The 16,462-nt window shown below is 44.0% G+C and overlaps 1 protein-coding gene across 1 annotated transcript in view; it reads left to right on the top strand.

The window, feature by feature from the left end:
- The first annotated feature begins 612 nt into the window (after positions 1–612).
- Positions 613–16,462, top strand: part of Dyrk1a (dual specificity tyrosine phosphorylation regulated kinase 1A) — a 124,334-nt gene continuing 108,484 nt past the window's right edge. The window contains exons 1-2 of the mRNA XM_010636564.3: positions 613–822; positions 3,595–3,657. The gene's annotated coding sequence lies outside the window, so the exon portion shown is untranslated. The remainder of the gene's footprint in view (positions 823–3,594; positions 3,658–16,462) is intronic.

Raw genomic sequence — 16,462 nt, 5'->3', positions numbered from 1 at the left:
TTCTTTTGTTTGTAGCTAGAACCTTTACTTAGGTGATGCTAATTAAGATAATAAACAATTCTGAGGAACTCTCCAGGGTCAGGCTTACCTAGATCTAGATTAGATTTACTAATGAGAGGAGTTTACAGTATATATTAAGTGAAATACTTTTAAAGCAGCTTGCTTATGATTTAATTTGTTGAATTTGAATGTCTATTCTAAGCTAGAATATGTTCTAGGAGGGGCTATAGGAGTGACGAGCTTGCATTTTATTATAAAATGCAGAGAAAACAAAGCAGATAAGATAGAGAAATTGATCAGCGCTCTAAAAAATGAAGATGCTGATATGTGTATAATGGTGTATATATATGTGTTTGGGAGTTCTGTCTTTTTTTTTGGTGGTACCGGGGATTGGACTCGGGTCCTTGCGCTTGTGAGGCAGGCCACCGAACTGCTGAGCTAAATCCTCAGCCCCTCGTAGTTCTATCTTTAAAACATAAGATAATGTGGTTTGGGCCTGAAGATTTGGCCTATTGGTTCCACCGCCTCCCTTGCAAGCTCAAGGTCCTCAGTTTGATCCCCGGTACAGGAAAAAAAAAAAAAAAGGGTAATGTGGTTTGGGTGAACTTAATGTCACGGGGTCATGACTTGTGCCCTTGACTATGAGGCAGTAACATTTTTTTTCCTTTTTTTTGAGACAGAGTCTCACTGTTGTTGTTCAGGCTGGCCTTGAACTGGTAGTAGCATTCTCACTTTCCCCTGCTACCACAAACACCTGGAAAACTGGAGAGACCATTTTCGGATACTGAACAGTAGGCAGCACGGGGCTGATCTTGACAGATGGTGAGTGAAGCGAGGCCTGTGATGAGTGGCTCAGTGTTCCGACTGGAGGCACGGAGGGGATCCCGGTTAGAGCCACGTGGCCTCATTGAGTTGAGGAAACACGGAGTTGCGGGAGACCAAGGTGGTGTTCTTTGAGGAATAGAGTTCTAGAGAGGAGAGAGCTGTGTAGGAAAACAACTTTGTGCATCTACTTAGTGGTCGCTTTGTTAAGTGAAAACCGATCTGGGGAAATTGTAAGCAGGACAGTTCTCCGAGCTTATATAGGGCGGAGAATTATTTGTGTACTTTATAGCCATAGTGGAAAGATCTCATTAAACGCAAGGCTTGCTGACACCTTTGGAAGGCTAAATGAGGCCTAAAGTCAGTGCCACTCTGGATCTATCTGGAAGAAGTTTGAAGAGCAAACCTTGAAAGAAGCAAAATTATCTGGAAATAATGAAGTTGCCTACTATCACTGTGTCCAGCACTCTTGAATGAAATATGAGACAGATCCAAGCCAGGTGTGGTGGCACAGGCCTGCAATGCCAGTACTCTGGAAGGCTGAGGCAGGAGGATCTCAAGTTCAAGCCCAGCCTGGACAGCTTAGTAACTTACTGTGTCAGTTAAACTTCATTATATCAACTTGATTGGCTTGGAACTTCCTGGGGATTAGTGATGCACACTTCAGGATGTGTCTGGGTGGATCATAGGGGCCTGGTTTTGGATACTGTCTGTTACTTTTCTCTTGTTGCTGAGACAAAATACATGACACCCAAAGTTAAGGGGGGAAAGGGTTTATTTAGCTCACAGTTTGTAGAGGTTTCAGTCCATAATCAACTGGTTCCAAGGCAGGGTGACACGTGGCAAAGGGGCAACAACAGTTCATGGCAGTGGAAGATGGCAAAAGCAACAAGGGAACTTAATAGCATCTTCTGCCCCTTTTATTCAGACGACTTAGGGTGGGTAGCACTCATGCCTTTATCCTCGTGCCCTTAAGTCTAGCATTGCACTTGACTTATTTCCCGCTTTATACACGCTAGATCGAGCCACCTCTGCAAAAGCCTGTGACCACGTGAGGCTTTGAGGGGACAGGTAGACACAAACCATAACAGATACCCTACTAGGTCCCTGCCCCATCCTCTCTGGGGCCGTTCCCGTTGTGCCCCACATACCCTCCTGCTGTATTTCTGCCTTGGAGCCAGCCCACCAGGTACTGAGTCCCCTGACAACGCGCGAGCCATGTTAAACCTGTGTAAATTATGAGTGTTGGGTATTGTGTCCTAACAACAGGAAAGCTTACTGGGGGGAAGTCCCAGTATCCAAATCCAAAAATAAAAAGGACTGGGGGAAAATAAAGGAAATATAATCAATCCCAACATCCATTCATGTGAAATGTTCAATATTACAGCTGCTTACAACTTCCCCAGATTGGTTTTCACTTAAACAAAGCGACCCCTAAGTAGTTATAGATCACTAAATGTATATAAAGGAGCAGGTTGATGGGACTCATACCTAGGAAGTCACTCAGCTGCTGCAAATCTGGAACTGACCTAGATGTTAGAGTTAACAAACCAAGGACAGCAAAAGCAGTTCTTCAGAGAGTTAGGCACAGATAGAGAAGGTGTTGTCAGTGACCTGGGACAGGGGAGCGAAGACTGTCACATGGGAGTACACTGGATGGCATTCACGGCAGATCACACATTACAGGAAAGGGGTGGGTGAGAACCTGAACCCAGGCCTCGGTTGATGGAAATGCCAGCCGTGGAAGGAGCAGGCACGGTTGTTAAAATGCAGTGTTAGGCGGTGGTGAATGCCGACATCTTGGTGTGTGTTTGTGATCACAACCTGAAGTTGACTTGGTGTGTAGTTAGAGTGATTGAAAATGAGTACTCCAGCACAGCAGCAGGGTGTGGACAAGGTTCACCACATAGTAAGAACACCACGAAGTTACCAGCTCAGAGCCCACACAGACAGACATTGATTTTCCCCGTCTCTGTGGGTCTGGTGTGTGGGCGCGCTTGCTGGGTCCTCTGCTTTAGTCTTGGAAAGCTGTAAAGACGTTGGCCAAGGCTCCGGTCTCTTCTGGGACTTGAGAAGGCTGTGGTTGTTGGCAGTTTGGCAGTTCAGTAGTCTGTTCCTACGGCTGTCAGACTGTGCACCTGAGTTTTCTTGCTGCCAGTCAGTGCGCGTCTGTCTCGAGTCCTTGCCGCATGGTTCTTTCCCGTGTGGCCCCTCACTTCCTCACAGCCTGCAGTCTGTGTCCTTACTTGTGGGAGTGACATTCCATTACTTGGGCGGGAAGCTGTTGGTCCCACATGCAGGGGAAGAGTCTGCACAAGGATGTGGGCACCAGGCCGTCGCTCACGAGTGGTGTAGGACAAGTGTGTTCTGGCTGTGAGTCCTAACTGTCCTTTCCCAGCTGTGTGATGCCCGAGCCTCAGTCTCCCTGTCCGTAAGTAAGGGTAACTCTTCTCTCCTATTTATAGTTGTGAAGAGTAATTAATACGTGTGAAGTGCTTAGGACTTTGCCCTGTAACTCCTTCCCATCTTTAGGTCTTAGGTCGTGTGTTTGGGGAAGCCTTCCCAACTCCTGTTAGGTGATGATGACTCTCGCTCCCCTGTACGTTAGCTTTTTATTGGTTAGTCTCTGCTTCCTTTAAACTGAGCTGGTGGAGAGCAGGGCCTTGCATTTGGTTTGTGGCTGGGTCTTCAGGGCTTCCTCACCCCTTAGCTGTTGTTGACTGGCTGTGAGAAATGCACAGTCAGTGCATTAACTCTCCTGTGTTCTTCCAGGCACTGGGGAAGTTGGTCTAAAAGGCAGTCCCTCTGTTTCTGAAGATGGTCAGCTGCCAGCAGGTGAGTTTCCACAGTGTAACAGTCTTAATAGTTTTCACATTCACAGAGGTTTGCAGAGTGGATGCTGCATAGTGCTAAACAAACGAAGAGTCTGAAGTGATGAGGACCCTAGGAATAGATAGAGACCAGTCTTGGTGGAGCTGAATCAGGACACACTAGGGAGCTCCTCTCCCTGCAGTGTGCTCCGCAAACCCCTTGATCGTGAGCTGTTGCGAGGGAAATAAAGCTCGGAGAAGAGAACTTTCTTGCAGTGTGACAGCTCACACGAGCACGTTACAGGAAGCCCTCTGCACAGTCTTTACTAAACTTGCTCCTAACTCTTTAGAAACAAACACATCACAGCTCAGGTGCTGTTTTCATGTAACCTGTGGTGGCAAATCAGATGCTTAGAGGTGAAGTAATATTGGCTAAATCACACAGTCGCTGGTATGGGCGCATTCATACTAGGCTTTCTCCTTGGCTCAGTTTTATTCTGTATTGCTTCTGTGGGCCACAGTTGAGCAAGAACGAGCGTAACTGTGACAGCGGGGACCGTGTACATCTTGCTTATCTGATAGCACGTAGCTCGATGAAGGGTTTCTTGTATTATTTATACTGTTATGTGAACATCCTAATTTGAGTCACTTGAAAACGTAAAGAAAGTTTAGTGGATAGCAGTTAATATGATCCAACTAGTGTGAGTGTAATAAAACGTAATTATGCCTTTGCTTTTTGTGACTGGATAGTTACGTCAAGAAATATGTGGTTTCTTGACTCCTTGTAACTCCTCTTCTACCACTTTGAAATCACTTGTACTGCAAGTCATCTTGAGTTGTTTCTGAAATAGTTTTCACTTAAGTTCTTTCTTAATATTATTGTTAATGACCTCTATAGCTCTTTAGTCTGTGCTTCCTGTATAATTTCTTAGGTACAATTCCTTATTTATTTTTTATTTTTGAGATGGGGTGTTCCACTGTTGTCCAGGCTGGCCTTGAACTCGTGACAGTCTTCCTACCTCAGCCTCCTGAGTGTTGAGGTTACAGGCGTGTGCCGTCTTGCCTTGGCAGTTCTTTATTAAAAAAAATTTTTTTTTTTTGGTAATGGGGATCGAACTTGGGTTCTTGCACTTGGGAAGCAGGTGCTGGAACCACTGGGCTAAACCCTGGCCCAGTTTTTTATTTTTAATGTTCATATAATAAAAAATGTATACTACTTAGTGGAAAGCTTACAGTGAAAGCCAGCTGTGCTGGTCACACCTCCCTGCTTCCCAGACCTACTATACAGAGCTAGGCCTTTGCAGACAAAACGAGAGAGGCAGTTTCAGGTCCTTCCTGAGGTCTTTGAGGGTCTTGGCACACCAGGAATACTTGCAGTGCTGTGTGACCCGCGCAGCAGTGACAAACTCTGCTGTGGAGGCAGTTACTTTCATTTCAAGCAAAGTTCCTGTGCTCCATCTCTGTTTCTAAATAATGTGTTTATTAAATTAGGGTGCTCTCAAGTGCAGTTATTGATACCCTGAACCGAACTGGTTTCAGGTAAAGGGATTTCACTCACTGGTAGAGCTTGCAGAGGAGCTTTAAGAGCTGTCTGATTTAGTGACAGTAATGTAGGTCCCAGATATTTCCATGTCCCCCTTTAGTCTGGGATGGGTCCTATGCTCAGATTAATAAGGAGACCGCAGGCAGAAGTTGTATTCAAAGAATGATATCCAGAGGAAGAAGACAAACACTTTCTTCTTCTTGTAGCTGGGTAAAAGTGGACACTTTGCCCGGAAACGTCTTAGCAGACTTACTGGTTAAGTATCTGTTTCTGAAACACTCCTAGGAAGGCAAATGGGCTACATGAGACCCGTCGGCTGGCCCTTGGAAGTGGGCGCCTTGTGCTTTCCCTAAGCGCATCCTTGAGTGGCAGTGGTATGCAGATGTGTCCTGAGCAAAGTGAGCCTCTGTTGCAAAGGAAGAAGGGCATTTTGGAGGAGTTTGGGTGGTAACTTTGATCCTTGTTTTGTAATTGACTTAAAATGTAAGGTGTTATCTATTGCTCTTGGGCCTTTTGGCTAAGATCAAGTGTAAGATGTTATCTATTGACTTTTGTATCAAGGTAGATGGATATTTAACTTTAATCACCTGCTCACACTCTTCTTCCATCTGTGCATTGTAGTTGCATGAAATTTACTTTGTTGTTGTTTTGGTTTCTTTTTTTTGAAACTTTCTGGCTGTGTAGTCTTGGGCTACATAGTGTCCATAAGGATGCAGTGTTGGCCTCCATAATGTATCTTTTCTCAGGAAGTGTTGAGAGATACACTCCAGCAACATGAAGGGTAAAACAAAAAGGCCAGAGAAGCAGAAACAGGAGATTGAAGATTTTTGGGAGACTTCCCAAAAGACTTTTACACCCAGAGAGCAAGAATTTCAGATTTCTTAAGAGGAAAAAAGTAACTAATTACATGGTGTGCCTAACTGTACAGAAAACTATATTGAGAGGTTACTAGAAGAATGAAAAAACTTAACACACAAGTACCTAGAAAATAAAGCAAGTGGAAATAAGGAACACTGCTCATTCTAGGGAAAACCAAATTTTAAAAGGAAAAAGATGTAGTCACAGAATAAAGTTTGGCTTATTGTAAACAGTGATTACTGTTTTATAAAAATTTATAAACCAGGCATGGTGGCGCATGCCTGTGATCCCAGCATCTAAAGGCTGAGGCAGGAGGATCTCCACAAGTTTAAGGCCTGCCTGGACTACTTAATGAGTTCAAGACCAGTCTGAACTACCTAGGGAGAGCTTGTCTCACCCCCCCATTCAAATTGGCAGCTGCCTTGATTGCCTCATAATTACATATTTAAAGTAGTTCATTCAAAAATCAGTTTCTATCTAGGATCTGTAAATTATCATTGGTTTCTTTTAATCTATTAGTTGCTTTTCTATTTTATTTTTTCTCTTTGCACTGTACTTGTTGAAGAAATATATTACTGCTGGGGATTTACCTCAGTGGTTCTGGTTCCTGCCTCACAAGCGCAAGATCTGAGTTTGATCCCTGGTACCAAAAAAAAAAAAAAAATCATGTACATAAATATATTTCCTATCTTGTAGCCTGCTGTGGTCTTGATGTTTTGCAGTGAATTTTTTTTTTTTTTTTTGGTACCGGGAGTCGAACTCTGGTCCTTGTGCTTGGGAGGCGGGCCACGGAACCACTGAGCTAAATCCCTGGCCCCCAGTGAATTCTCATAGTGTCATTGATGTGTTTCTTTATCCCTCGTGTGTGTCTCTTATTGTATACATAGTGTCATACACGTGCTTCTCTTCTGCCTGTCCCTGGGCAGTAAGATCTAGAGACTTGATAAAATTGCTTTAGCTTCTTTGTCTTTATGAACGGGGAAGTGAATGGGGAGATGTCATGACTGGGATATTTGCTTTCAGAGCCACAAAGTATGACTCTGATGTTTTTACAGCCACTTAGTATTGTACTATAAAACCGGGAGCGTATCAGGAGTTTTCATTCTTTTTACATGATCTCTACCCCTTTAACCCTCCCTTCCGCCTCTTCTCTTTGAAATTCTGAAGATCTGTTCTTTGCCTTGTGTTTTGAAGGTTTTGTTAGTGATGCATTTTAGCACAGGTTTTTTATTGCATTGGATCCATTCTTTCACTTTGGAGGAGCATATCCTTTAGTCCTGGAAAATTTTTGTGTATAATGTCCTTGATGATTTCTTCCTGTTTTTCTCAAGTGTCATGTATTTTTGTCATACTATTTTCTATTTTTTTAATCCCTTGGTAGATACTTTTCAACTGTATTTTCTTAGTACTTTTCTTAGTACTCCTTTTTTTTTTTTCTTCTTTTTTTGCACCACCAGTATCTTATTTTCACTTAGTGGATAAATATACATTGCATAACAGTTAAATACCCTTTTCCCTTCATGATATTGATTGAGTTTTTGCTGTATTCCTGATTCTCTGCTTGCTTTGGTTTCTGGCAAGACCCCCCCCATTTTTTTGGAGACAGGTTGTGCTGTATTGCCTAGGTTGATTTCAGACTTCTGAACTCAAATGGTCTTCTTCTTCCTCAGTCTTGTGAGTACCTGAGGCTACAAGGTTCATACGACCCTGTCTTTGATATTGTCAGCTTTCTTTAAGTATTTGGGCAAGAGACCCGTGCCGTTTTTTAATTTTGGCAGTCCCTGGGCCTTTGGCACGAGGCGCAGCTGCTCCAGTACAGTGCTACATCCCTGGCTCTCCTGTAGTGCTGTTAATGGTTCAGGCTGGGATTATAAATCTTACGCCTTGGGGAGAGGGAATGTGTGAATCTGCTGACTTTCTGCAAGCTGAACTCTTGGGTGCTGGGGCTGCAGTGCACAGCTGTGTTTAGTGACTGACTCTATTTTTAGTATTCTTTTTTTCTTTTTGGTTTTTGAGACAGGGTCTCACTATGTAGTTGAGACTGACCTGGAAACTCACTTTGTAGCCCAGGCTGGTCTGGAACTCACAGCGATCCTCCTGCCTCAGCCTCCTACGTGCTGGGATTACAGGTGTGCACCACCACTCCTGGCACTGTTTTTAGTATTGCGCTGTAAACCTGTTTTTTTCTTGGTTATGAGGTGAGGTAAAAACATACAGTGAATGCTTACATAAATTTATTACAGTAAAAGACTATACTACTAATTCCCTTTAAAATACTGTCCCTCTCAGCCTGGCGTGGTGGCGCATGCCTGTAATCCCAGCACTTGGGAGGCTGAGGCAGGAGGATTGCTGTGAGTTCGATTCAATCTCAACTAAACAGTGAGACCCTGTCTAAACAAAAAAACAAACTGTTGAATACCGTCCCTCTGTATGAACACACTTGTCCCATCTTTCTTGCCACTCTCTGATGCAGTTCTGGAAGTCTTCCGTGAGTGTCTTTATGAATTGTGGTAATGCAGTGAATGCAGGTGCTGTAAAAGTATTGTGCTGTGTCCTTGTCCACCTTATTCACCGGATCTGGCACTGGTAGCTTCTGGCTTTCCCCAAAGTCAAAATGATCCTGGAAGGTAAACCTTTTGAATTGATTCAGGATGTTGCTGTAGGTACGGCAGCACAACTGGAGACACGAGCGAAGGCTTCCAGAACTGCTTCAGAAAATACAAGAACAGTGGGATAGATGTGTTCAGTGAGAGGAGTATTTTGGGAGATATTTATGGCAATAAAAATTCAAACATTCACTGTACTTGCTGATCATACTTCATGTCTCTAAACACCAAGTCTCTGTGTTCACCTTGCCACAGAAAATATGCCACTAGGGTGTTCGCCAGTTTTTCTGGAGTTTGGGTTACAGTTGGGGATCTTACTGTATTTTATTTTATTGAAACTTACTCAAAACTTGCAGGTGTGGTATAAACCGCTGCCTTCCTACATACACCATATGAAAGCGGTTGATATGACATCTCTGCTGTTTTGCAGGCTAAACTGAATTCTTTCCTACACAAAAGGACATTCTTTTGAATAGCAGCAGCCATGAGGTTAGCATCACTGCCATTTAGTCCTAAAGACTCCTGTTTCTGTACTTTGCTCCAGTAGTGTTCTTCCTCGAAAAAAGATGCAGCCTGAGATCACTTACATACTTTGTTGTCATGTGTTTTTCAGCTCTCTCGGATCTAGAACAGCTTCTTTTGTGATCTTTTTTTTTTTTTTTTTTTGGTTTTTGAGACAGGGTCTCACTATGTAGTTGAGACTGACCTGGAAACTCACTGTGTAGCCCAGGCTGGTCTTGAACTTGCAGTGATCCTCCTGCCTCAGCCTCCTACGTGCTGGGATTACAGGCGTGCGCCACCAGGCCCAGCCTGTTCATGATATATCTTAATTCTGTTTTTTCTGTTCCCTTCCCTTCTCTTCAGCTCCTCTTCTCCTCCTTATGTAAGCTTTGTTTCCATTTTTCCCCTTCTATCTCCCCCCGGTTGAATTTTGATGGTGTCTAATTTGTTAAATTTTTAAAAGATTGATTGTCTTTGCCTAGTGTCCTTGTTCTTTTAAATGGAGAATGACATTTAGAAGCCAAGACTGAGCAGTACCTGTGCCCATCGCTGCCGGTGTGCGGATGTTTCCCCAGTTCTCGGTGCCCCAGGCAATAGAGTGTGTGTCCTGAGCCTCCCAACTCTGGTGCCTTAAAGGTTCGGCTGGCACCAGCTAGTTCCCTTGTCTTCTGCAAATGCAGACACTCACTCCGGATTCCCTGCTTCCAAGTTGTGCCACCACCGTGCTGTCTTTCTTCCATGTCCACCAAATTGTTTGCCCACCACTGTCTCCTTTCTTGTTTTCTTATTTAAAAACATTTAAGTCTATTTTGGGGAATGAACAGAGGTAAGTGGCTGGATCATCCAGTGTGTTAATGTGTACTTGTTGAAACTTTAATCTCTCTTCGTACCAGTCTTCATTTTTCTTCTCTTGTCCTTTTTCATTTTTGATTTTTTGGAGACAGTCTCGCTGTGTAGCCCAGGTTGCCTTGAACTCACTTTGTGGCCCAGGCTGGCTTTGAACTCACAGCCGTCTTCCTTCCTCAGCCTCTCCAGTGCTGGGATTACAGGTGCGTGCTATTGCACCTGGCTCTCCTCGTCATTCTTAACCCTTTCTCTGATAGCCTGCCCCCGCCCTGAGTGTGTCGCGAGCCGGCGACGCAGAGCACTGTCCAGCAGTGTCTCAAACCTGAAAGAGCAGCGGGGTGGAGATGGGGCAGAGAGAAAAGAAGGACGCCAAGACAAGAGTCTGATCAAGGCGGCGTTTATTGCCGGCAAGCACCGGCCTTTTAAAGCAAAAAAAAAAAACCACAAACTATTATGGGATGGGTTTACCATAGTAACTGAAAGGTCACACAGGAAAAGAGCAAACAGGTTCACCAAAACAACCCACCGTGAGTAGTAGTAACCCGGACAACCACACATCTAAAGGTCAGAGACAAGAAACTGTAACTTTCAGGAATTCCACAAAGGAAACACTCTACCTGCTAAACTGGAGAAACTTAACACATATGGAGTTAACTAGAGTTAACAATACTTACAACCAATACTCATGATCCCCACATGAGTGTGCTGTTCTGTAGACCAGAATCTTCTGTGATTCTTGTTTCCATGGGATAGAAACAACCTTTATTAAAGTGTTCAGGTTCTCTATGTGATCTTGACCCAAGTTTGCCTTTCCAGTCTATTTCTGTTGTCTTAGCATAGCCCCACACCTCCAGAGCTGTTGGAGTAGCTTATTTTTCCCAAATGCATCAAGCTTTTTGACCACTTTCCTCTCAATTTTCCCTCGAGCATACCGTCTCTCCTTTTGTAGTGTTTTCTGTGTAGCACAGAGCTGGCATAAAGTAGATGTTTGATGCATTGTCCGCTTCCACATTTTCCAACTATTTTATTATCTCACCATTAAGTGACATTGTGAATTGTTATTCATCTTTCTTCACTGATGTGTAATTGCCCAAGGTTATAGAGCTGAAGATGATTAGTGCTAGCAAATGTCTGTGCGCCTTTGTGTTGTATGCTATGGGATGTTTTAGACAGGAGAGATGCGTGAAGGAGTAGAGTAGAAGCTGTAATATATAAATTGGTTCATTGATTGGTGTGGTACCGGGGATGGAACCCACGACTGAGCTACCTCCAAGTCCTTTATTTTTAAATTTTGAGACAGAGTCTTGCTAAGTTGTTAAATTAATTGCCCAGGTTTGATTTGAACTTTAGGCCTCCTGCCTCAGTTTCCCGCCATGCCAGGCACTGTATGCCAATATCGAAATGCTTACATTTCGAAGCTGGTAGGGTTGGTTTGAGGGAAGTGTCTGCTAACCTTAGCGACTCCTCTCCAATGCCATCTCCTTTAGTTTTCCTGTTTGTCCTGGAAGGAGGCAGGGTAGGGGTTTCAAATTAACCAAACGTTTCCTGTTTTCGTTAGTTCCTGTCTTGTGTTCTCCTTGCTTTGTTTGTATATATAACTATATGTATAAATTATTACTTATATTTGGGGCCCGTCTTGGTCCGTTTGTCTTGCTTATGACACAATACCTTAGACTAGGTACTTTAGCAATAGAATTTTTTTAATAACAATTCTGAAGGCTAGAAACTCTGAAATCAAGGCATCAGCAGCTTCAGTGAAGCTGCTTTGGTGAAGGTTTTTACTCTGCTTTGCAGATGGTGCTTCTTGTTATAGCCTCACATAGGAGGGAAAGGCTGCTCCCTTCCTCTTTCTTAGTAAAAGATTAACCCCGTTCACTTTATCACTTCCCCAAAGGCCCCACCTCTTAATACTGTCATGTTCTAGCATATAGCAGATTTTGGAGGAGACACCAACATTCAGATCTGTCTTTGTAGTACCATAAGAAAGTATCAGACTAGGTAATATATACAGAACAGAAATTTATTGTTCATAGTTCTGTTTATTTTTGGAGATGGGATCTTGCTATGTAGTTCAGGCTGGTTTTGAACTATGTAGCCCAGGGTCTCGAACTTGTGGTCCTCCTGCCTCAGCCTCCCAAGTGCTGGAATTGCATGCAGCACTATGCCCAACTTCACAGTTCTTGAGACCTGAGAGTCTGAAATAATGGCCGGTTCATTGTCTGGAGAGGATTCAGTCTTTTACAAGGTAGCATCTTATATGCTTCCGATAGAGGGGAGGAACACTGTGTACTCAGAAGGCAGAAGGGTAGGAGGCCAGTTCCCTCTGCAGAGTCGATTTGTTTATTTATTTTTGGTATCAGGATACAACTCGGGACCTTGTGCTTGTGAAGCAGGCAGTGGCACCACGGAGCTACATCCCTGGCCCTAAAGTCGATTTATGTTTCAGGACATCAGTCTGTTCACCAGGGTGTGCTCCTTATGACCTAAACACGATAAAAGTTCCTGCCTCCCACGCTGTTACAGTGGGGACTACAGTTTCCAGTTCCTGGGTTTGGGGAATACAGTAGGCTCGGTAGCAAGAGCACCGCAGGGCCTTTGCTAGGTTGAGCTACTCTGGGTTGGGTATCCTGGGTGCCACGTACATAGGCTGAAAACATAATACGTGTTTCAGCAAGTGAATGCGTTAATAAAGATCACTGGTGGTTTAATTCACTAACAGGCAGCAGTACATTCTGTTCCTTATTACTGTCTGTATATAAGGGCACAAACCAGTTTCATAAAATCCACCATGGGCCAGGGTGGCGCATGCCTGTAATCCCAGCATTCGGGAGGCTGAGGCAGGAAGATCACCGTGAGTTTGAGGCCAGCCTGGACTGTGGAGACCGTCTCAAAAAATGAAACAAAAACAGTAACTGCACCATGTGTTTGTATCGGGAGGACATACTCTCTCAGGTCATGTATGGGAAAATTTTTATGGAAGTTCGATACTTTTGTTGTCCATGTGCATAGATCTCCAGCCTGGAGATGAAATCTTGAACCCCTTCTTTTCCCCAAATATTAACCATCTGGAAGGACTTCTGAGTTGCTCATTGAAGAAGTATACTGATAAAATGTAAGATGTTAGTATTTACCAACCTCTCTTCAAATTTGAGCAGATGATTCAAGAAGAGGCAGAATGTTTGCTTTAAAACACTGTACAAACAGGTTCATTGTAATTTCTCCCCCAAATCTGTGGGCGTACAAAGTGTTGAGGTTAGCTATTGCTGCTTAACAAACGGAGCAGTCTTCAGTGGCTGCGGACAGCTTGTTCATGTCTTGGCTGCAGTGCTTGGGTTTCGCAGAGCTTGTCTTCATTCACATGGCGTCTGCTGCCACTGGACGTCCGAGCATGGCTCTGTCCTCATGGGTGACTTACTTCCTCACAGCAGTGGAGCTTGGGCACCTCCTCCATGGTGGCATTCCACTTTGCTGGCCCGGGCTTTCTCAGGGCCTGTTCTTAGGCAGTGGGACCTCCTACATGGTGACTTAATTCCAGAGCTGCAAAAAATTGAAGCCACCAGACTTCTCAAGGCTTGTTCCTGGGACTGGCACATTGTCACTTTCGTTGGAGTCTGTGGCCAAAAGTAAGCCACAGGCCAGCCCCGATTTAAGGGGCGGGGGTTCTACAAAGCGGGGACAGGCAAGAGTGGCTTATTAGGGCCACCAAAGACACTTGAACCACACAAACCAAGTATCTTCCTGAAGGAGAAAATGGAAAAAAGGTGACTTTTGTTTTTTCTGACCAGTTCATTTTATGGCATACGATGTAATTGCCTTTTTACTTTGAAGTGCTGTGTAACGGTGGTATAATTTTTCATATTTAAACTGCGTTTGTATTTTGATAGGGTTCATAAACAGATTTTGGAATGGCAAGAATGGATAATGACTGTTTTAGAAGATACTCAACTAGTTGCACCTCGGTTAAAGTGCCAAAATACTAGATAAAACCCAGAAAAGTACCCTTGTGAGGTAAATGACATAAACCTCCTCTTGGGACAGATTAACAGCCCATAGAACATCTGCATGCTGTGCTTGTCCTCCGTGCAGGGGAAGCGGACATTCTCGGACCCCTCCCTCTTTCCCACCTCCTCCCCAGGCCTTGATGGTGCAAGGCTGTACTCCTTCAAGGCATTGTCCTGCTCATTCCAGCTTGAGAAGGGTCCTGCCGTTACTGGGCTTCGGTGCAGTGTCAGTATTGTAGGGAACGTGTGACACATGTTCATCAGGTGCCTTTGGGAAGCTCGTTAAGAAATGCAGACTCTTGAGTTTAGAGCTGTCTGAGTTCTGGTGGTACCAAGTTCGAGAAGTTTGTTTTTAGACCCTACAACACTGGTTCTCAGTGCGGATGGTGTCATTGCCCAAGGGGCAGAAATTCTCGGGAATGGGAGGAGAAAAACCTTAGATAATGGTTTGTGGCCCTCCGAAATTCAACCCTGCCTGACACGATTTTTTTCCTTATGACTTATTTCTCTAAAGAGAATTTAAAATTAATTTATGAAATTATGTTTTTCTTCTGAGATCTCCATCTCCCTATAAGAACATCTCCCTATAAGACATTATAATTTGGACATTATACCTGCTGCATTCCACCTGTGCTGCCTCCCCCCAGCCTTCTGAAACTGTAGTTTGTGATTTTGATACTTTTTGGTTTTAATTACATCCAAAGGATTTTCCTTTTAAAAAACATCTAGCGGGTGAAAGCATTACTGTATGGGAGTTTGAATTCCAGGGACTTGGGAGTCTTATTTTTAATAAAAGGTTCTGCAGCATGTTAACATGCAGTCAGCCAGGGGTCCCTCACATGCCCTGGGAAACAGGCGGTACTCTCTCGGCGACCTGTGCCTCGCCTGTCTCTGTGCGAGGTGTCATGGCCCAGGGAAGGGGCCTCAGCGCCCTGGTCCTTAGGAAGGAGTAGCAGCTACCTCAGTTGGTTGCTTTCTTTCTTTTCTTTTGGTTTTTTGAGACGGGGTCTCATCATATAGTTGAGACTGACCTGGAACTCACTGTGTTGCCCAGGCTGGTCTCGAACTCACAGTGATCTTCCTGACTCAGCCTCCTGAATGCTGGGATTACAGGTGTGCACCACCACGTCCTGCAACTTTTTAAAATTTTTAAATTAATTTTATCAGTACGTTTTAGGCATATGATATAATGACTTTCATCATTGGAGGTTTGTACCTTTACATAATCTATTGTGGTTCTTATTTTTTTCCTCTTCCCCTGCCCTCCCCTCAACCCTTGCTGCTTTCTTTCTTCGCTTTGTTTGGGATACAGCTGGTAATATTTTTTGGTCGTTAGGGTTATTGAAAGTAGAAGAGGAGTTTCTAATGTGTTACCATTTGTAAGAAAACTCCCACTTGCGATTTAGTTTTTAGACCCCATATGGCAGTGTCGGCTTCTTTATATTTCTTTGATTTTCTGGATCATATGTCCAGGCCCAGGAGAGTTCAAGCATAGTAGGTATGGCCAGGAAACAAGGCCTCTGGAAGTCCCATGAACCTGAAAATATATTGCATGGCAACTGACAGATGCTAGAGAATACTATTTGCGGAGTCAATGAGGTTGATTCAAAGGTTATTTTTTGAAAATGTAATTTCTTTTGCAATTTCAGGAATCTAATTTGTAGCATCACATTGAAGAGAAAGGTGCATTGGAAAGTTAGGACACCTGTAGTCCAGTGTTCTTACTTACCAGGGATTTAAAAATCTCCCTGGACTTTAGTGACCTTCTCTGTAAAAACCTGAAGAATTTGATAGATGTTCTTTTTTTTTTTTTGAAAAGGTCTCACTGTGTAGTCCAGGGTGGCCTTGAACTCACCCGCAGTCATACTGCCCTGTGGAGTTACAGGATTACAGGTGTGCACCACCACGCCCTCTGGCAGGTATTTTTTTTGGAGTGCTCTTTAGCACTCAAGGTTTGGGACCACACTGGAGGTGCACTCAGCTGTTGTAGTTGTGAGAATTAGTTCCGCTCAGCATGGAAATGACTGTGTATTAGGTGCGACAGATCGCCGTGATGGACGTGACTTCTCTGAGAGGATAGCGTGTCTCGGGGAGTGCCCAGGTTTTTGGTAGTGACTGGCTCGCTTGGTCCTTTGGAAAGATTTCTCTTTTCCCTGTTGTACTCTTTTGCTATACCCGGAGTGTGGGCCTCGTCTGTGTTGCCCTTGCCTCAGTATACAGGAGAGCAAGGAGACAAGAAATGCTCACTTAGGGTCTGGAGACCCACAGTGGCACTTTTCTCGTTCTGTCCCTGAGAACTTATTTACATGGCCATACCCATTTGCAAGGGAGTCTGGGAAGTTCAGCTTAGCTGGGCAATAGTGTCCTTGACCCCTGTCCCTGTGGAAGAAGGTAAGTAGTGTCTCTGCCACAAGTACGTAGCTTTTTAGTACACTTTTGAGCAAAGCTTTTTGCTTGACAGTTGCTTTAGCAAAA

This window comes from Fukomys damarensis, unplaced genomic scaffold (assembly GCF_012274545.1).
Source record: "Fukomys damarensis isolate Sample0158 unplaced genomic scaffold, DMR_v1.0_HiC HiC_scaffold_24, whole genome shotgun sequence".
Lineage (NCBI taxonomy): Eukaryota > Metazoa > Chordata > Mammalia > Rodentia > Bathyergidae > Fukomys > Fukomys damarensis.
Note: the sequence above shows the minus strand (reverse complement) of the source record. Positions and strands in the feature narration are given on the sequence as shown.